Source organism: Chenopodium album, chromosome 6, assembly GCF_948465745.1.
Source record: "Chenopodium album chromosome 6, dcCheAlbu1.1, whole genome shotgun sequence".
Taxonomy (NCBI): domain Eukaryota; kingdom Viridiplantae; phylum Streptophyta; class Magnoliopsida; order Caryophyllales; family Amaranthaceae; genus Chenopodium; species Chenopodium album.
In genome coordinates this window covers 29107327-29129164 of record NC_137839.1, presented here as the reverse complement: position 1 = coordinate 29129164, position 21838 = coordinate 29107327, and the positions used below count along the sequence as shown (strand labels likewise).

At 40.3% G+C, this 21838-nt stretch overlaps 1 pseudogene; it reads left to right on the top strand.

Moving 5' to 3' along the window:
- Positions 1–12903: 12903 nt before the first annotated feature.
- Positions 12904–13002, top strand: LOC145637641 (small nucleolar RNA R71; annotated as a pseudogene).
- Positions 13003–21838: the final 8836 nt, after the last annotated feature.

Here is a 21838-nt window from a genome sequence, read left to right as displayed (position 1 = left end):
CGAAAAAAAGAAAGAAACGAAGTTTTGGAGGTGCATGTTGAATGAGCTTAATCAAATGTTGTCTCTCACAGCACAAGGATTGTAACATCTAAGACTATCCTAGTTGAATGGATAATGAAAGTATTTAGGTAACTTAGGCGCGGAGGCTAAGTACTTCATACTTTATGATGCAATGATGATTGATCTTGATATGACGAAGCATGCTTTAGCGTTGTGTTAAGATTTCATGACAAAGGGTTCCTAAGGGAAGTATATTTGGTCATGTATCTGTGCGGTGTGTGAAATGATACTAAAGTTAGGCCGCAAGGGCTAAGTATGTGGAAAAAGATTATTTCAAGAAGAGTCAAATGATGGTGACTCTTAGGCTAAGTAAGCTAATGATGTATGGATCAAGCCCCCAAGTCTAGCTCTAAGTGAAAAGGGATGAGTATTGGAGATCCCTTGATATGATTAACTATGAATGTAAATATGAATGCATGTTTTTTTTTTTTACGGTCGCGTGACATGAGGAAAATGTATGTCGTTATCTACCCTTCCCCCAAGCCAAACAAAATTTGTAAACACCTAACCAACCTTATATGAATATAGGGCAAGTTAAGGGTCGATCCCTAGGGAATGCAATGATGAAAACTAGAGTCTAAGTCAAGCTACCTCGAAGATGGAGTTGAGATTATGATTGGCACTACGGTAAAATAAAACAAGTGTAATCAAGTAAAACAAAGGTCTAGACACTAGGGATATGGGTTCCACATGCAAGTTCAATGATAATGCTAGTTTAGAGCTCAATCAATTAATTCAAGTATTGCAATGGACAAACAATAGTAGCAATCAAGAGAGTTCAAATGCTATCTCCTATAGGCCAATCTAGGTGTCACTATGAAAGGCAAATCAAGGAGAATCACAAGCAAACCCAATCAATTAGAGCAACTTTCAATTCAATTGTTCATGTCATTAAGAGTTGCAATGCAATCTAGATTAATTTTATAGGTTGATCACTCCTAGTCTAATCAATCACATGCAAAACTGTGTCAACCAATTTAATTGCAACAAATCAATCAATCAAAGAGCATCAACTAGCAATTTCATTAATCAAACATGCTTCCCCCTTTCCCTAGCAACTAATCTACTCACTAATCATGGTGAAATTCAAGAACAAATAACTAGAAATTGCATTAGTCTTCATTCTATATCAAAATCTAAGAGAAATCAAAATATTCAACAATATCAAATTCAAATCCAAAGAAAAACAAGCAACAAGCATAAATCAAATGGCAAGTAAGTAAGGAATGAAAGAAGGAAGAGATTCTCACTAATATTGATGATTGAAAATGAAGAAATCCAAACTTGATTGATCAAATGTTGAGTTACAAATCCAAAACCAAGAACTTCTCTCTAACCTCTCTCTAAATTCTCTCTCTAAAACTAAGCTAATGAAAATTATCAAAAGTCCCCGCTTTTAAAAGGAATTACAAATCTATTTATAGGTAAAGAAGAAACCGGCAAATCCCGCGGTCTCTCTCGATGAATCCGCGGCCGCGGAGAAATGGGTACGGAACCCTCCGCGGGCTTTCTGGGCAGCACCCGCGCCCGCGGCAAGATGGACCCGCGCCCGCGGCAAGATGGACCCGCGCCCGCGGCAAGATGGACCCGCGCCCGCGGCCAAAGATGCCGCACCCGTGGCCAATCCCCTGCTCCCAAAATTCAATCAGGGGGGCCGCGGTCTCTCTGAGAAGGAGCGCCCTCTCCAGATTTCCCGCGCCCGCGGAGAGCCCGCGGGGCAACCGCGGGAAGCTCCTGCCAAAATCTTGCAATTTGCTCTTCTTAAGCCCGCGCCCGCGGCTCCACTGACCTGCGCCCGCGGCCTGATGGAAATACCTTGGAGACCTCTCCAAGGCCTCTCTAAGCCCTCTCTAGCCAAATGCTTCTTCCTTACTTTGATCATTAAGGCCCCAACTCGATTCCTTTGCAAAGGTGATTCTCCAAATACCTACACAAGCAAACAAAGAAAGGAAATAAAAGGAAAAAGAGCCAAATAAAAGGAAAACACGAGGAGAACACGAGAACCATAAAGAAAAGAGGAGAAAGAGAAACCTAAGGAAAAAGGACCAAAAATAAGAGAAGAAAGCATGAAAAAGGGAAAGAAATAACCCTAAAAGACTACCCTATGAGTGCCATAAATGACACTCATCAAATTCCCCCAAGCTAGACTTTTGCTCGTCCCGAGCAAAACAAAGGCTAAAAAGGAATAAGAAGGGCTTATTCGAAGCAAAAAGAAAAAGAGGGGCGAGAATTTACACTAAGACTCACTGTCGTAGGAATCACGGTTGTTTTTAGCTACAACAAGCCATTTAAACCCCTAGATCGCTCTAGAGGACGAGTGATGCTCTCGTAAGGGTATCCTAAGAGTTTACCCATAACTCTCCACCAAACCCCCAAGAGGCAAACCAGAGAAGGAAAAGAAAGAGGAAAAAGGAAACAAAATCTTTACGAAATGGACTTTACAAAGAGACTATAATTCAAATGAATAACAACCTTTCTAAAGAGAATTATGGTATGCACGTTATAAGATACCTAAGGTTGATTGAAACATAAACATGCTAAGCATAGGAACTAGTTATAACATTCCACTTTCATCCCAAACGGTCTTACCGCGTTCCCCCTACTAATCTCATGTCTCCCCTTAGTGAGCATCTCATAGATTCCGCGAAGGAACCGGAAAAAGATCAAATTTTTTGGGCTGCTCGACATCTTGATTTCGCATCCCCTTTCCTTAGTCTACAACCTATGATTCCCTCCACCGATGAAAGACTCAACTCCTAGGTCCAAAGGTCTTCCCCAAGGTTGTAACGCAAGGCAAGAAGGGTTAAGGTAGGCTAAAATTTAAAATTTGGTGGTTATCCTAAATTGTGAAGCAAAGACCGGCCAAATCTCAACACCAAACTTAAGTAATCACCAAACAAAAACGTATTAACACCCCCAAGCTTATTCAAAGCAACAATCTACAAACATTAGAACAAAAAGCGCAAGCGCTTTCCCCCCAAGCTAAAAGAAACATTGTCCTCAATGCATAGAGAGGAGAAAGACACTTGAAATTATTTATTTATTTATTTATTTATTTTTATTTTATTTTTATTTTTATTTTTTTGCATTTTCTCATTAATAAATTTGTTTGAATTTCCTTGAACTCCTTAAAAGCATTAGTCCTTGCCTTTTTTACTAAGGACGACTTTTACATAAGCATTTGCCATTATTTACCAAATATAAACAACTCAATTATGTGTACCAATTCGAACCAAACCCCAACTTCATAGACCACAATCACCAAACATTGACCTTTGCTTCACAAAAACCAAAAAAAAAAAAAAAAAAAAAAAAAAAGAAGGAGAACGAAACAAAAGGCTCAAGATATCTAATTATGCGGCTTGAAAAGAGGGAAAAGGGTTTAAAGGGGTAACAAGTAGTCAAATGTATCCCAAATCAAAAAGGGACTATCCTAGAAAGAGAAAAATACCTCCCCGAAAAATTGCCTTTGTCCTCCCTAGGTAGTTCGGTCACGGTCGTAGGAATCATACGCTAAGATTCTAGATTAGGTTTGCGAAAATCAAGGATCCATGCCGCTCATGCAAGAGTATGATGAAAGCTTGAACAAATATAAATCTCACATGGTTGTAGCAAAGACTCACTAAGGGTGTCAAATCAAAGATAGGGAGCAACTACCAACATGCCACAAACGAGTAGAATCCGGTTTCATGATCCCTCTAGTTCTAGACAACTATCTTAGCATGCTTTATCCTAGAATCAACCAAACGTAATCTCAAACCGTGCATACCATTATTACCTAAGAAGACTATTATTCAAAAGCAAAAGTCCATTGCATACAAGTCCAATTTTCAAAAAAAAGAAAGAAATAAAGCCTCAAAAAGTTATGCACACAAACAAGATTAAAAGAAAAGGGAAGAAAAGAAAAGAAGAAGATGGAAAACTTAGACAAGGACAAGAAAGGGAAAGAGGAAAAGGGCAAAGATGCAATCATAACACGTTTATCCCAGTCGACATACAAGCGGTCTAATGGCCACATCGCCAAAGACCCCAAACACACTAGGTGTTAAAATCATACATCCTCGAACCGTTCAACTTCTCCTAAATCTAATCTTAATCTAAGCAACCAAGAAAATGAAGAGGTAAAATAAGAAAGGCCTCACCAAGCATCCGTGCTAAATTAAAGTACCCAAGGAGTAGGAACGTGCTTCTCCAAAAGGTTCCGCAATCCAAAGCATAGGCTACGAGCAAGGTGAGTTAAAGAAAAAGGCTATATATATACAAAATGAAATTGTTAGTAACTTCCAAACAAAAGCAAACAATAAAACACTTAGATACAAATTATATACAAAAACCTAGAGAAACCATCATCATCAAAAAATTTTATTTATGTTTTGTTTTTTCTTTTTTTTTTTTTTTTTTCTCAAGACACTCCCAAAACATCAAGAAATGAAATAAAACAACAACAAGCACAGACCAACGAGACCATTAGCAAAAATCCACCAAAAGCCTTATCAAAGACTTCCCACCGAGCCCCAGGTGCCTCCCCAAACCAACATAAAACATCCTTTTTGACCCTCCCCCCTCACAAAATGAAGGCATCGACCGCGATGCCTATAAACATGCAAAATAGGGAAAGGGGATAACAAAAAGGGAAACAAACATGTATAAGGGGACTATTGGCCACTAGGGCCAGCACCATCATCACCCGTGTCCCAACCGCCGGTGTAACCGGGAGGAAAACCATAGTGACCCTGGAATAGGTCAAGTTGGGATCGGGTTAATTGGTCATAGGGCTCAGGCTAAACAAGGGGCTCGGGGTGATGGGGGTGAACATAGTAATATGCGGGATCACCCCGATAATCACTCCCCCCCGAGACCCTATAATCATAAGGTGGGAAATCGCGCCTTGGCACATCGGGGTCCTCCACCCCGGGCCAATATGGGTACGTAGGGAGGTTGTCACCACCCCATGAAGGTACCGGCCCTTGTTGGGGCGGCACATAAGGGTAGTTGACCGGAGGTGTGACCTCCCCCCTACGCACACTAGCGTCATATAATGCGCTAGTTTGATAAGACAAAGTTTGGTGGTCCGAGTACATACCTTGCATGCTCAATTGCATGTGCTCCATGTGGTCTCTCATGGCCTCCATTTCTCGGAGATAAGCATCTCCTTGGAAACCTTGTTGTTGTTGTTGTCGTTGTTGTCTTCTTTCTCTTCTTCTTCTTTGAGCATCATCATGAAAATGCTCATGTTGTTGTTGTGGTGGCGGTTGTTGTTGCTCTTCATCATATTCTTCTCCTCCTCCTTCCTCCTCTTCCTCATCATTCTCATCACCCCCATCAATCTCATCATCCTCCTCCATCTCATCTTCAATCCTCCCATTGTCCCTAGGGACCATCCAAATGTTCCTAGCCTCACGAAGGATGGAGGTGGTGGCCGGGTTAGGGAGAAGGCAATGGTGGGTATTTCTCACTAGCCAAGAGTAGGTGCCGGTTCTCCTAGTGCTAGTTATGAAACGTAAAGTGTTAACTTGCTTCAAACTAATCCACACGTCTTCACTCCTTCCAACCGGAGTGCAAGACTTCAAGAACCCCTCTTGCTTAAAATACGACACAAGACGTGTCACCATGCCCCCACAATGAATTTCCCCCGTTTTGACCCCGTGCATTATATCCTTACAACAATTCATGAAGATATAGCCAAAATTAATCCTTGACCCTAACTCCGGCTTGGTAGCCATCCATAACACCATAATCTCCTCTCGAGACAACTTCCCCAAATCTTGCTTATTAAAAACTGAATACCCAAGAATTCTATGAAGGATCCTAAGGGCCGGATGGATAATCTCACTAGCAAGAGACTTTTTCGAATCAAACTCCCTCTTGTTGGCTATGGTTCTCCACCAAGAAACCTCATTATACTCAGATTGGACTAGGGAGATAAGGGGCTCGAAGATATCACCATTGGGGTATAAACCAAGGGCTACATTGAACTCGGCTAGGTTCATGGTGTGTTTGACATTGAATAGTTGGAAGGAAATAATAAAATCGGTTTCCCCCACCTTATTGAACTCAAATGTGGAGAAAAATTCAATGGAAGGCTCCAAATAGGTTCTAGGGGCCGATTTTAGAAACTCACCCAAGCTTAGGTTATCTAGAAGGATGTCAAGGTCATTTTCAATTCCTAACTTGGCCATATCCTCACGAAAGTAATGCCGGGAGGGTCTAAACTTCCGGTCTTTCATTTTGTTATAGATGGGGGTTTGTTTATACCGGTTGCAAAATTTGAGAGGGGGTAAAGGAGGAGGAGGAGCATCATCTTGAGTTGTGGAATGCGGTTGGGGTTGAGGGTTTGAGGATTGGCCTTGAGAAGATTGGCCGGGGGATTGGTTTGAGCGCTTCTTGCTACTTTTGACTCTTCTTATCAAATCCATTTTAACAAAATTCACACAATTCACAAGAACACAACAAACTCCCTCAAACAAAACAACTTCCACCAAAAATTACCCACAAACCTCCTTACAAATCCAACCAAACCACCACAAACTACAAGGTACCTGTTCCAATCAACACAACAACCAAAATCCAACAACAAACAACAATATCAACAATCATTCAACAATATAATCATGAATCAACAAGAAAAAGTAACAATCACCCAAATATACCAATTTTCTCATAAATCAACCATAAAACACAAAAATCATGCTCAAATTCAAGGTAAACGAACCAATGTAAAGAAATGAATTGAAATTGACAAAAATATTACAAAGGTTAGAAGTATACCAAGATTGGAGACTCAAATTAAACTCAAAGCACTTCAAAGACTCGAATTTTCCCAAAGAAGCACGAGAAAGAAGAGGAGGAGTGTTGAAAATGGAGGAATATGGAAGAAATTGTGAAAAATTTGGGCAAAAGGTGAAGAAATTTGTGAGAAATTGATGTTTTGGGGTTAAGGTTGGAGAGGAGGTAGAGAGAGAAAGGGGAAAAATAAGGAGAAGAGGAGGAAATAAGAGAGGAGAGAGAGAGAAGAGGGGCGTGCCCCGGGTAAAAACCCAGATCGCCGCGCCCTCTCCCGAAAATGCCGCGCCCGTGGAGAGGCCGTGGGGCAACCGCGGGGACTTCCTGGAATTTATAGAATTTTAATACCTGATGGGGGCCGCGCCCTCTCCTGATTTGCCGCGCCCTCTCCAAAACCTCCCGTGCCCGCGGAGAGATTGCGGGGCAACCGCGGGAAGTCCCTGGAATGGGGTTCCAAATTTGTTTGAATTTAGGCCGCGCCCTCTACCGAAAATGCCGCGATCGCGGCAAATTTCCCGCGCCCGCGGAGAGACCGCGGGGCTACCGCGGGGACTTCCTGGAATGGGGTTCCAAATTTGGTCGAATTGAGGCCCGCGCCCTCTCCAAACATGAGGCGCCCTCTCCAGAACCTCCCGCGCCCGCGGAGAGACCGCGGGGCAACCGCGTGAAGTCCCTGGAAATGACATTTCAATTTTTGCCTATAGAGGTGAAATTGCCCCCGAGGTCTCTCCTTGACCTCGGGGAGCACTCTCCCCTGCACTCTAAACTTTTCTTCAAACCCCTTTTTTCCCAACAAGTGATGAGTATGGGCGACCTACAAGACAAACATAAAACCAACTCAAAAATAAAATCAATAACCAATCAAGGAAAAATAAAAGAAAAGAAAGGAAAGAGAAATGAGATGAGAATCCGGGTTGCCTCCCGTAAGCGCTTTTGGTTAACGTCGTTATCTCGACGTGCACCACCATCTCATGGTGGCCTAAAAAGAATTATTTTGTGAAAAAGTCCAACAAACACTCCATCATAGTACTTCTTGAGCCGATGACCATTAACTTTGAATGAAGATGAGGAGTTCAAAGGAGGAATCTCCACGACACCATTATCAAAAACATCTTTCACCAAGAATGGTCCACTCCATCTTGACATGAGCTTTCCGGGAAACAACTTCATCCTTGAATTGTAGAGGAGGACTTTGTCACCTACACAAAACTCCTTTTTCTCAATCAATTTGTCATGAACCTCTTTGGAGCGAGCCTTGTAGGTGCTAGCACAATCGTAAGCATCAAGTCGAAGTTCCTCTAGCTCATGAAGATCCAACCACCTCTTCTCCCCCGCAGTAGCTAAGTCAAAATTTATCTTCTTGATGGCCCATAAGGCACGATGTTCAAGCTCTACCGGGAGATGGCACAATTTTCCATAGACAAGGCGATATGGAGTGGTACCAATAGGCGTCTTAAAAGCCGTCCTATAAGCCCAAAGAGCATCATCTAACTTGTTCGACCAATCCTTTCTATTCCTTGCAACCGTCTTCTCAAGAATGAGCTTTATTTGACGATTGTAGACCTCGACTTGGCCACTCGATTGAGGATTATATGGAAGGCCGAACCGTTGATGCACTCCATGTTTCCTCAACATCTTTTCGAAAGCGTTGTGAACAAAATGAGATCCGTTATCACTTATCACAGCCTTAGGCACGCCAAACCTTGGGAAGATGATTTTGTTGAACAACTTCAACACTACTTTGTGGTCATTAGTAGGGGAGGCAATGGCCTCAACCCATTTAGAAACATAGTCCACAGCCACAAGTATGAATTGATTACCATATGAAGATGGGAATGGTCCCATGAAGTCAATCCCCCAAACATCGAACACCTCTAACTCAAGAATGGGCTGTTGAGGCATCTCATTCCTCTTGGAGATATTCCCAACCCTTTGACATCGGTCACATGACTTCACAAAGCCCCATGAGTCCTTGAAGAGACGCGGCCACCACAAACCACATTGAAGAACCTTGGTAGCGGTCTTGGAAACACCCATATGCCCACCACTAGGGTCCGAGTGGCACATCCTTAAAACACTAGGCACCTCTTCATTCGGAACACACCGCCTAAGTAAGCCATCAACCCCTCGTTTGTATAGGATGGGATCATCCCACAAGTAATGTCTTGCCTCCCTTTTTATTTTCTTCCTTTGGTTCTTTGAGAAAGAGGGTGAAAACTCCCCACATGCTAGAAAATTCACCAAGTCGGCATACCATGGGAGTTCCTTCACCTCTATGGCATATAAGAAGTCATCAATCATTCTATCCTTAATTGGTGAACCATCATCATGAATGTGATTACCCTCAAGGAGAGAAAGATGGTCCGCCACAACATTCTCCGCACCCTTCTTGTCCCTAATCTCAATCTCAAAAGTTTGCAATTCAAGCACCCATCGAATCAACCTAGGCTTGGACTCTTTCTTGGCAAAGAGGTACTTGAGGGCCGCGTGATCCATGAAGATTATGGTCTTGGAACCCAATAAGTAACAACGGAATTTCTCAAAAGAGTGCACAATTGCTAAAAATTCCTTTTCCGTTGTTGTGTAGTTCTTTTGAGCCCCATTGAGTGTCTTGGACATATAGTAAATCACATGAAGCTTCTTGTCTACTCGTTGTCCCAAAACACCTCCAATAGCCCAATCGCTTGCATCACACATCAATTCAAAAGGAAGATCCCACCGTGGGGCTTGAACAATAGGAGTGGAGATAAGGGCCTTCTTCAATCTATCAAATGCCTTCAAGCATTTGTCATCAAAAATGAACTCAACATCCTTTTGAAGAAGGTCATTTAGGGGCTTAGCAATAAGTGAAAAATCCTTGATGAATCTTCTATAGAAACCCGCATGACCAAGGAACGATCTCACACCCTTGACATTCACCGGAGGTGGAAGTTTCTCAATCACTTCTATTTTTGCCTTATCCACCTCAATGCCTCTATTTGAAATCTTGTGCCCAAGCACTATACCTTCCTCCACCATGAAGTGGCATTTCTCCCAATTCAAAACAAGATTGACCTTAACACATCTTCCCAAACACTTCTTAAGGTTCACAAGGCACTCCTCAAATGAGACACCCCCCACAGAAAAGTCATCCATGAAGACCTCCATTTCCTCCTCCAACATATCCCCAAAAATACTCATCATGCACCTTTGGAATGTAGCGGGTGCATTGCATAACCCAAAGGGCATTCTTCGATAGGCAAAGGTCCCATAAGGACATGTGAAGGTAGTTTTCTCTTGATCATTGGGGTGAATGGGGATTTGGAAGAATCCCGAATATCTATCGAGGAAACAATAGAACTTGTGCCTTGTTAGTCTTTCAAGAATCTGATCAATAAATGGAAGAGGGAAGTGATCCTTCTTGGTGGATGTGTTTAGACGTCTATAGTCTATACACATCCGCCAACCCGTGACCGTCCTAGTTGGAATGAGCTCACCCTTCTCATTCTCAACCACGGTCATGCCCCCCTTCTTTGGAACGACATGCACGGGGGAGACCCACCTTGAGCTAGAGATGGGGAATATGATTCCCGCATCTAATAGCCTGGTGATCTCCTTCTTAACTACCTCTCCCATTTAGGGATGTAGTTTCCTTTGTCGTTCGATAGAAGGAAGGGTGTCTTCCTCAAGTGTTATGTGGAGTTGGCACAAGGCGGGGCTTATAACTTTAAGATCATCAATTGTGTACCCCAAAGCACCTTGGTGCTTTCTCAAAACACCACATAACGCTTGAGCTTGGCTCACGCTCAAGGATGCACTAACTATCACGGGGTAAGTGGAATGAGGGCCCAAGAACTCATACCTAAGGTGTGATGGTAGAGGTTTGAGCTCTACCATAGGCACACCATTACCTTCCTTTGATGTGGCCGCTTGCAAAGCTTCTTGGCTTGAGATTTTCAAGAACATTTGCTCATCCACTTCCTCCATGCTTCCATTAAGCAATTATTCATAGAATGTCACTTCCTTGCATGGTGTACCTACTTTGTCCTTGTTCAAGAAAACATTCTCAAGAGCATCGTTAGAGGTGAGCAAGTGCTCATGCATAGAAGAGACAACATGGTCAAGTGAATCAATCATCATGCAATTTTCTAGAGAAGAAGATGGATATTTCATGCTTTCATTCAAATCAAATTCAATGACCTCATCTCCTACCTTAAGGGAAATCTTTGCACTCCTCACATCAATCATAGCACCCGAGGTAGCAAGAAAGGGTCTACCTAAAATGATTGGAATGGTAGCATCTTCATCCATTTCGAGCACAATAAAATCCACCGGGAACACAAACTTCGCAACCCTCAATGGAACATCTTCTACCTTACCTTTTGGAAACTTGATTGACCTATCGGCTAATTGCAAGGTAATGTTAGAAGGTAAGAGTTCCCCTAGTTCAAGCCTTTGATAAACCGAATATGGCATTATGCTAACACTAGCTCCCAAGTCACATAAGGCATTATCAATTTGCATCTTGTTAATGGCACAAGGGATGGAGAAGTTTTCGGGGTCTTTCAATTTGGGTGGAATTTTGTTCATGATGATAGCACTACAATTTTCGGTCAAATTGATAGTTTCCACAACCTCACAAGTCCTTTTCCCACTCAAAATGTCCTTGAGGAATTTGGCATTTGGTTGATCACATCGGTAAAAGGTAGAGAAAGATGAAGTTGTTTTAGCATATCAATGAATCTCCCAAATTGTTCATCCAATTGGTGTCTCATGAATTTTTGTGGGTAAGGGAGCTTGGGTTTCACAATTTCTTTCTCTACTCTCACCTCTCTTGGTGTCTCAACCACAACCTCATCCAATGATGCCTTATCCCCCTCATTCTCAACCAAGGCTTTCTTAGGAATCTCCTTATCCTCACCCTTCCTAGGCAATCTCTCCTCAAGAACCTTACCACTCCTAGTAACAATAGCATTCACGTGTTTCTTGGGATCAAGACCTTGGGAAGGTAAAGAAGAAGGGCTTGCATGATCTTTCAAAGCATTAGCAGGTTGAGAAATTTGATTTTCAAGCATTTTATTGTGGGTCATCATTTCATTGAACTTCTTATCACTAACGGCCATGTATGTGTTCAACAACTTGGTTTGATTCTCAATTATTTCTTCCAAATCGGTCCTAGGTGAAGAAGGTTGTGAATAGGAATTTTCTCCTTGAGTCCTTGGAACAAATCCGGGTGGGGGACCTCTTTGAGCATTATTTTGAAAATTGCCCTTCCCTTGGTTGTTCCAAGTACCCCTATTTTGATTTTTTCCATAACCTTGATTATGGTTACCACCACCTTGATTATGGTTACCACTACCTTGGTTGTGATTTCCATAACCTTGGTTTTGATTACCATAATTTTGGCTTTGATTTTGGCTACTATAACCTTGGTTATTATAGCTACCACGAGAACCTTGGTTCCCTTGGTTTCTATAACCACCACCTTGATTATAGTTGTCAAAATTGCCTTCATTTTGGTAATTCCTATTCCATTGACCTCTTTGATTATCAAACCTTTGAGCATTATTTTTTGACACATAATTCACATGCTCACTCTCATTGTTATCAAACTCATCAACACATTCATTAGGACAATTACTAGAGTCATGATCATACGATCCACATGCATCACAAAACAAACAACCCATAGGCATATTATGTGAAGAGGGAGGGGGTTGAGAGTTAGAAGGAGTACCTCTCCCCTTAAATTGGGAGGGAAAATTCGAAGCTTGGGATGAAGTAGAAGTGCTCTCCAACTTGGCTTTGATTGCGGTCATCTCCTTTCCTAAGTTTGTCATTTGGGAGGAAAGGTTGTTAATCGCATTTAGATGGTCTACCGAGTACAATGAAGATTGCTTGCTTGAAGAGTCTCTCTCCCTATCTTGCCAATCTCTATAGTACGTCACCACGTCCTCAATGATGTCCACCACTTCTTCTTCGGTCTTGTTCATGATAGGACCCCCGGCCCCCTCATCAAGGCATGACTTGCCTTGGGGACTTAAACCGCCATAGAAGATTTGGACCACTTGGTATGTTGGGATTCCGTGGTGAGGGCACTCCCTTTGATACTCTTTGTATCTCTCCCATGCTTCGTAAAGGCTTTCATTTGGCCTTTGCTTGAACCCTTGAATCAAGGCTCTTGCCTCTGCCGTCTTCTTTTGGGGATAGAAACGGGACAAGAAGGCCTTTGTAACATCATCCCATGTTCTCAAGGAGTTGGGCTTCACTTCTTTATCTAGCAACTCTAAGGATCTTCCTATGAGAGAGAAGGGGAACAACTTGAGGCGTATGAACTCTTGAGAAACTCCGTTGACTTTGATGGTGTTGCAATATTTTTCAAATTCTTTAAGATGGTTCAACGGGATCTCATTCTTAGCCCCACTATATTGCCTCCTCTCAATTAAGGTGATCATGGCCGGCCGAATCTCGAAATCATTTGCCGGTGTTGTAGGCGGAGCTATGCCGCTCTCAAACCTATAAGCACCGGGTATTTCTAGCTCCTTCAAGGCCACTCTCGGATTTTCTCCCATGCCTTGCTCTTCTTCAATCTCTTCTTCACTTGAAGAACTATACCCCAAGGAGAATCGATTAGCTATTCTTCTCTTTGAGAGAGTCCTTTCAATTTCCGGGTCAAAAGGCACAATTGATCGATCACGAGCTCTATGCATGCAAAACTTCAAAGAAAATATTAGTAGCACGGCTACAAGTGTAGCCTAAAAAAAAACAAAATCTTTTTGTATTATTATTTTTTTTTTCAATTAAAATGAAGTAGACTCAACAACAAAAGCTAAGCACCAATAGCATTCCCCGGCAACGGCGCCATTTTGACATGAGGAAAATGTATGTCGTTATCTACCCTTCCCCCAAGCCAAACAAAATTCGAAACACCTAACCAACCTTATATGAATATAGGGCAAGTTAAGGGTCGATCCCTAGGGAATGCAATGATGAAAACTAGAGTCTAAGTCAAGCTACCTCGAAGATGGAGTTGAGATTATGGTTGGAACTATGGTAAACTAAAACAAGTCTAATCAAGTAAAACAAAGGTCTAGACACTAGGGATATGGGTTCCACATGCAAGTTCAATGATAATGCTAGTTTAGAGCTCAATCAATTAATTCAAGTATTGCAATGGACAAACAATAGTAGAAATCAAGAGAGTTCAAATGCTATCTCCTATAGGCCAATCTAGGTGTCACTATGAAAGGCAAATCAAGGAGAATCACAAGCAAACCCAATCAATTAGAGCAACTTTCAATTCAATTGTTCATGTCATTAAGAGTTGCAATGCAATCTAGATTAATCTTATAGGTTGATCACTCCTAGTCTAATCAATCACATGCAAAACTGTGTCAACCAATTTAATTGCAACAAATCAATCAATCAAAGAGCATCAACTAGCAATTTCATTAATCAAACATGCTTCCCCCTTTCCCTAGCAACTAATCTACTCACTAATCATGGTGAAATTCAAGAACAAATAACTAGAAATTGCATTAGTCTTCATTCTATATCAAAATCTAAGAGAAATCAAAATATTCAACAATATCAAATTCAAATCCAAAGAAAAACAAGCAACAAGCATAAATCAAATGGCAAGTAAGTAAGGAATGAAAGAAGGAAGAGATTCTCACTAATATTGATGATTGAAAATGAAGAAATCCAAACTTGATTGATCAAATGTTGAGTTACAAATCCAAAACCAAGAACTTCTCTCTAACCTCTCTCTAAATTCTCTCTCTAAAACTAAGCTAATGAAAATTATCAAAAGTCCTCGCTTTTAAAAGGAATTACAAATCTATTTATAGGTAAAGAAGAAACCAGCAAATCCCGCGGTCTCTCTCGATGAATCCGCGGCCGCAGAGAAATGGGTACGGAACCCTCCGCGGGCTTTTTGGGCAGCACCCGCGCCCGCGGCAAGATGGACCCGCGCCCGCGGCCAAAGATGCCGCGCCCACGGCCAATCCCCTGCTCCCAAAACTCAATCAGGGGGGTCGCGGTCTCTTTGAGAAGGAGCGCCCTCTCCAGATTTCCCGCGCCCGCGGAGAGCCCGCGGGGCAACCGCGGGAAGCTCCTTCCAAAATCTTGCAATTTGCTCTTCTTAAGCCCTCGCCCGCGGCTCCACTGACCCACGCCTGCGGCCTGATGGAAATACCTTGGAGACCTCTCCGAGGCCTCTCCAAGGCCTCTCTAAGCCCTCTCTAGCCAAATGCTTCTTCCTTACTTTGATCATTAAGGCCCCAACTCGATTCCTTTGCAAAGGTGATTCTCCAAATACCTACACAAGCAAACAAAGAAAGGAAATAAAAGGAAAAAGAGCCAAATAAAAGGAAAACACGAGGAAAACACGAGAACCATAAAGAAAAGAGGAGAAAGAGAAACCTAAGGAAAAAGGACCAAAAGTAAGAGAAGAAAGCATGAAAAAGGGAAAGAAATAACCCTAAAAGACTACCCTATGAGTGCCATAAATGACACTCATCATCGCGCCTTGATCTGAGGTTGCCTACTTATTCGTTTGGAATTAGGCCGAACGTACCTCTAGCCGAACATCGCACAAGTGTGTGTATACCTCAAAAAGGTCCTTTTAAGGGTTGTAAAGTGGTTTGGCTAAAGGTTGAAGAAGAAAGGGATAAAAGGCTCAAGACCCTAGATAAGCCCCCAAGGTGTGCAACTTTGTTTTTGGAATATTTGTATTTTTATGCTTGAGGCTTCTTACTCTTTTTTTTGCTTTATTTATTTTTGCTCTCTTCTTTTTTTTTTTTTTTTGCTTTTGTATTTTTTTATTTTTATAAGTGTGGGAAATCCCGATCATGCGGTCTATCACTCACTTGGCATTCATGTTTCTCAGGCACGGTACCGAGCACTCGATAAGAAACGCAATATGAGACGTGTACATATCAAAGACATGTTCATGTCAAAGACATTGGAACACTTGACCTTTTGTATACTTTATTTATTTTTATTATTTTTTACCTTGTGCTATTTTAATCTTTTGAAGTCACTCATGCTTTTTATGAAATTGAAAATTGCATAAGTTGCACACCATCCCATCCCTAGGTTAGGTAGATATAGGTTAAAAAATGAAAGGTCTATCGTTAGACGAGGCTCAAAGTGGTTTATGAAAAAGGATTGCATATTTGAAGGGTGAAAGGTGATATGATGTGGCTACAAGGGGTGCCACAAATCATTAGTATACCTTGTGCTTAGTTCGAAATGGATTTTTTTTTTCCAATGCAATGATCATATGTAAGGATATAAATGCTCATTTTATTAAAAAAGTGAAGGGTAAAATTCAAACTCTTAGAAATAAATTCAAGGAGGATGAAGGGTGACTATGCTAGACTTATTGGGGAAAGGGTTTGAAAAAAAAAAAAAGAAAAAAGCATAAAATCTCGGTGAGAAGCTTGCCTTGTGCATTTGTCTCATCATTACCCTCATTTTTTTTTTTGGTCAATCAAATGACTCAAACTCAATACAACATGCATGGATGGAAGAAGCTAAGGTAGGAAGAATGAAGGTTGTGATATGGAGAAAGCATGTACAGAATGGAAAGATGATGTAGATGGAGAGATAAAAAAAATTAGGAATAGAATGTACCCCCAACTCAAATGACAGAAAAAACCGGCTCATGCATGAACCTAAGACATGGCCATGGTGTATACACATATTAGTGGGTGCTTTATTGTGAGTGCAAGTGATATGTTAAGACTCGTGTCATGACCATGTGGCTAGACTATGTGACTAGACTCGAACAAAGACTAAGTTAAGACCTCACGTATATGCATTAAACTGAAAAGGCTGTGGTATTTTAGTCATTACTTTTTCTCTGTGACTCTGATTGGGATGAAACTAAAGCCAAATTAAAGATAAAACTCGGGGCTACAGATCCATATGTTGTACGACTTGTAGTTCTTCTTAGAACTCCGGCTATGACTAAAACAAGTTGACGTTTGTGCAGTATACGAGAATAAAAATCCAGGTTGACATAAAGGAACTATGACTCGATTTTAGGTATATTTTGGCTCAAATTAATTAATTAATTAATTAAACAAAGTCCTTTAGTCATTAATTAGTTTATTTATGCTTATTTACAAACACAAGTCAAACCAAACGGTAGTTTAGTCACATAAAGAGTATGCACAAGTAAGAGATGCACAAGTAGTCAAGTGGTTACAACATGATGCAATGAGTTTGCAACCTAACCATGGCTCTAGTTCTCTAAAGTTCAAGATATGGGTTAGTCAAAAAGGGTCCATGGTTAATTGTCCGGATGCACCGCGTGGAAGCCTAACCGTGAAGGGTTTGCGCGAGTGGATGGGATGCCGCGAGTTAAAAACTCGCTTCCATGGTTTGGTGACTTCAACATTCTCGGATGTACCGTTTGTTGCACAGAGCGTTCAATCAGGTAGATGGATCATGAATTCCCAGAGGGTTATGTCCATATGTAGAACACATAAGGGTTTCAGAAAAGTGAGAAAAACTCAATCAGGAAGTAGGATCGAGCAAACAGTGCTAAAAATTGGTCAAAATTAGAACGCATATTTCTGGCTCAGTATTGGAAGAACTTGGCGCCAGCAAACAGAGGCCGGCGCCAAAATTTGGCAGAAGCTGTCGCCTGGCGCTAAAGTCAAATAAGTGGCGCTAGACTTTGTTTCCTGACGCTAGTTCCTACATGCCTCAGCAGCTTTCTGTGCCCGATAAAATTTTCCAGTTTTGCGCAGCATTATTTCGGTCCTAGTTGTGAAAGATAATCCTCAAATTTTCTACGTGTAAAAATCCTATATTTTAACTCATTACGGATGGTCTTTCCAATGAGATCTTTTTTATGCATAAGACAATAATGTTAATCAAACACACATGAAATACTTAGAACTTTTCGAGTCTCATCCACTCATTCTAAATCATTGCCAAAATAAATTTCAGGAATTAAAATAAAAATCCTTCCCAGCGGAGTCGCCAAAAAATTGTAGGGAATATTTCAAGCATTAACCCTAATTTGAACCCCACTGTGATCATACACTAAAGTACGGTGGCGTCCAAAGGGAAAGAAGATAGAGCAAAAGAGTCGCCAACAAGTTTTACGAACTTGTAAACCGTTCACGAGGTGAGGGTTACACCCCTTAACGATCCAAGAGATCGTTAACTCCAATAGGTCTGGAACCATGACTGGTAGTTTGGGGATGAATGTACAAATCAAACCTAAAACAGATTGAACCTGCCCTAATAATAAGTCTCTACTTTATTTTGATCGTACTCATGTGCGCTTTTTGACTAACATACAATAATTAGGTTTACCCTAAACCTGTTTATCTATGTTGGTTGAATATTAATGCACAAACAAAACTATTATTGGCGATCACTTGAATTATAATCATATTAACCCTAAACAAGATTATTAATTATCTTATTAAGTGTGATTACAAGTACAATTCCCTTTAAACATGCATAAAAGGTGTGATCAAGCAATAACAATAAATATATATCAAACAACATAATAATAATAATAATAATAATAATAATAATAATAATAATAATAATAATAATAATAATAATAATAATAATAATAATAATAATAATAATAATAATAATAATAATAATAATAATAATAATAATAATAATAATAATAATAATAATAATAATCAAAATCATAATAATAACAATCACAAATATCATAATCATGTTAAAGCATAATAATAATAGCAAGATCCTAGGCATGATACTAACAAGATTAATAACAAACCCTAGCATGTCACTAAACAATAAAAATCAAATATCTAGCCCTAACATGACACTAACATGAATATTAGGAAAGAAAATAGAAAGCATCGCAGGAATCATAATAAGCATATTTGATATTATAACATTTTCCCTAAACATGATACTAGGAATCATAATAACAACCTAAACATGATTTCTATATCAAAATACCAATTAAAGAACTTACTTGGATGCCTCGTATCTCTTTCTAATAACAAAATACACGCGTTAGTAACTTCAAGAAAAATAATAAACAAAAATTAAATTAAATAATGGAAATAATGAATTGGGACCAAACCCTCAGAAATTAAAACCTTTCACGTCTAGAGCGAAGTGAACTTCGAACTATGCTAGGTGTGCCTAGTGCTAATGTATGAGAAATTGTGTTTGTAAAAGTTTTGGTTACAAAGAGGGAGAGAGAATCAAGAAATTATTGATGAGTGTTGATGAGAAGAATTGATAGAAATTGATGATTTTTGATGATTGAAAACAGAATTTTAAGAGGCTATATATAGAGAAAATCAGTCGGATGGATTAAAAAACAAATCAGAGTTTTGAAAAGAATAAAAAACGATTGCAAAGTCAAACACGCGCGTGGCGCCAAACGCCAGACACTAGCGCCAGACGCGGAAGGTTAGTGCCAGGTGCCAAGCCTTAGCGCCAGGCGCTAATAATCAGTTTCACGTGTTTTTGTTTTTATCATGTCTTTTGATCTGGAAGTCCAAATAAGGCATTTAATATGTCGTTGGAAAGCTCTTGAAGTCTACTTTCTAACCCTATAATAATCAGATTAAAATAATCTGTAGATAAAAAATTATGGCCGAAATAGTGGAAGGGTGTTAGTTTTGGATAGAGTTTTGTATCTCATTCATATCTTTTTCGTTATAGCTTGAATTTAATATTATAATATATCATTGGAAAGATTATTTCAATATCTATCCAACCAAATAAAATTTGGATAAAGATTATAAGGCACAAAAATAAAATATGAATATATTCCACACTGTAGAAAACAAGGATTCTAAAAATGAGTAGTTTTATTCAATTTCAAACTCTTTGAAACATAATTATCAATCCTAACTCCATTAGGATTTAAAAGAACTTTATAGAATATTCTAGAAGACTATAATCAATCCTAATAGCTTTAGAAATGATAATCAATAATAGGCCCTCCTCTAGATCATTGGGCCATAGGTAAAAACCAAACCGGGCCCAGTTTAGTATTTTGGCCATAACTTCCTCATTATTCATCAGAATTGGGCTTATAATATTTCGTTGGAAAGGATATTTCAAGCCCCATCCAACTACACCATTATTGGACCCTTATAATGGACCAAACTAAAATGGAATGCACGTTTTCCATAAATAAGGTAAGAAAAGAAATATTTTCAAAAACCAAAAGAAGAGATATTTTAATAAAAACATCCTCATTTCTAGACTTTTCACACTTTTGCTTTGTTTGATAATCAAAAGAAATGAAAGTAATTCATCACTGGGTTTGGTTTTGGGGAGACACATTTGGGTGTCTACAACATCATATCATGTAACAACGCTGTGGCTGCTCTTTGGTAGGTGGCACCCGCGTTTTTCAACCCGAATAGCATTACCTTAGAGCAATATGTACCCCATTGTGTGATGAATGTGGTTTTCTCCATTCTTCTTCAGCCATTAATACTTGATTATATCCGTCGTAGCCGTCCATGAACGATAGGAGTGCATGGTTTGTTGTGTTATCGACCAGAATGTCAATGTGAGGTAGAGGGAACCCATCATTCGGGCTTGCCTTATTGAGGTCCCTGTAATCAACACATATACTAACCCTTCCATCCTTCTTTGGAACTGGAACCACATTTGCTATCCATTCTGGATACTTGGATTCTTTGATGAAACCTGCAGCCAATCGCTTTCGGATTTCTTCTTTGATTTTGAGAGCCACGTCCGGTTTCATACGATGCAGCTTTTGTTTGGCAGGCTTCATACCTTGAATAAGTGGTATCGTATGCTGAGCTATATCCCTGTCAATTCCTGGCATATCTTGAAATGACCAAGCAAATACATTCACAAATTCACTAAGCAAGTTAATTAGTTCTTTGGGTTCATCTTGACTTAGTGTTAATCCAATTTTTACTTCTTTGATAGTCGTATCATTGGAAATATTAACTGTTTCTGTATCTTCAATAATTGTTGTTTTATTTTTGTGTACTGTTCTTCCATTGCTTTTATTATTTCTTTGTCATTTTTATCATTAGAAAAGCAATATTGATCAGGGTTAGGGGAATGACACGCATCGTAAGTAAAGGTATTCATTTGATTGAATTCATTGGTTATTACATCAAGGGGGGCAAGGTTAGCTGCGACCTCGCCGAAATTATTTGGGCCAGAATGAGAAGGCTCGATGAGAGACTCAAGATTGGGTTCTATAGCAGAAAGAGGGTCGGCTTCAGACCCTAAGGATCTGTCTACAGACTTAGACTCAGAATCGGACTCGGACCCAGACGACTTAGGCTCATCAATGGACCTTTGCCAGCGGTTATTTCCAACTTCTCTCTACTTGGCGTAGTCATCTTCACTGTCTTGTGCCATCCCTTTGAAATATTATCATCCTGGACGATTAACTCGAAGGGGTCAAAATCCTTGCTTTATATAACAGCCTGAATGAGCTCGGAATCATCATTGCAGACAGGCTTGAATTCATTCTTCTCTAGTCCAAAAAGAAGGTTAATGCTCAGGTCGTCAGAGCTTGGACTTGCTGGTTTTTCAATTGTGAGGAGTTCTTCGCTTTCATCGATGAAGTCACAATCAAGGAACATCTCGAACCCCGGATCGCGCTTCCCATCGTGGACGAAAGTCTTGGGAATTTATAACATAGGAAGTTTCCCCTTTCTTTAATATATTGGCCATTGAGGGTGAATGGATATGGATCCATGGCCATTTCCGTCTTCATGATTCGAGAATTATTACGAGCCTTCATTTTAAGGAGGGCTTGTTTCATATCTCTTTTGTTGGCTTGAATCCCAAGCCAAAGGTATCTTTCTTGAGTGCACCAGGACGACGCCAAAGTTCAGCCATTTTCTTTTTGAGTCCGGGGGTCATTCCAGGGAAATGCCCTTGCTTCTTCATAATGGCATTAACATTGGTATTTGAATAAGGATCGAAGTCGAGATGACACTTCTCCTCTTCTTCGATCATGAGAACATCATCGAGCGAAAAACCCTAG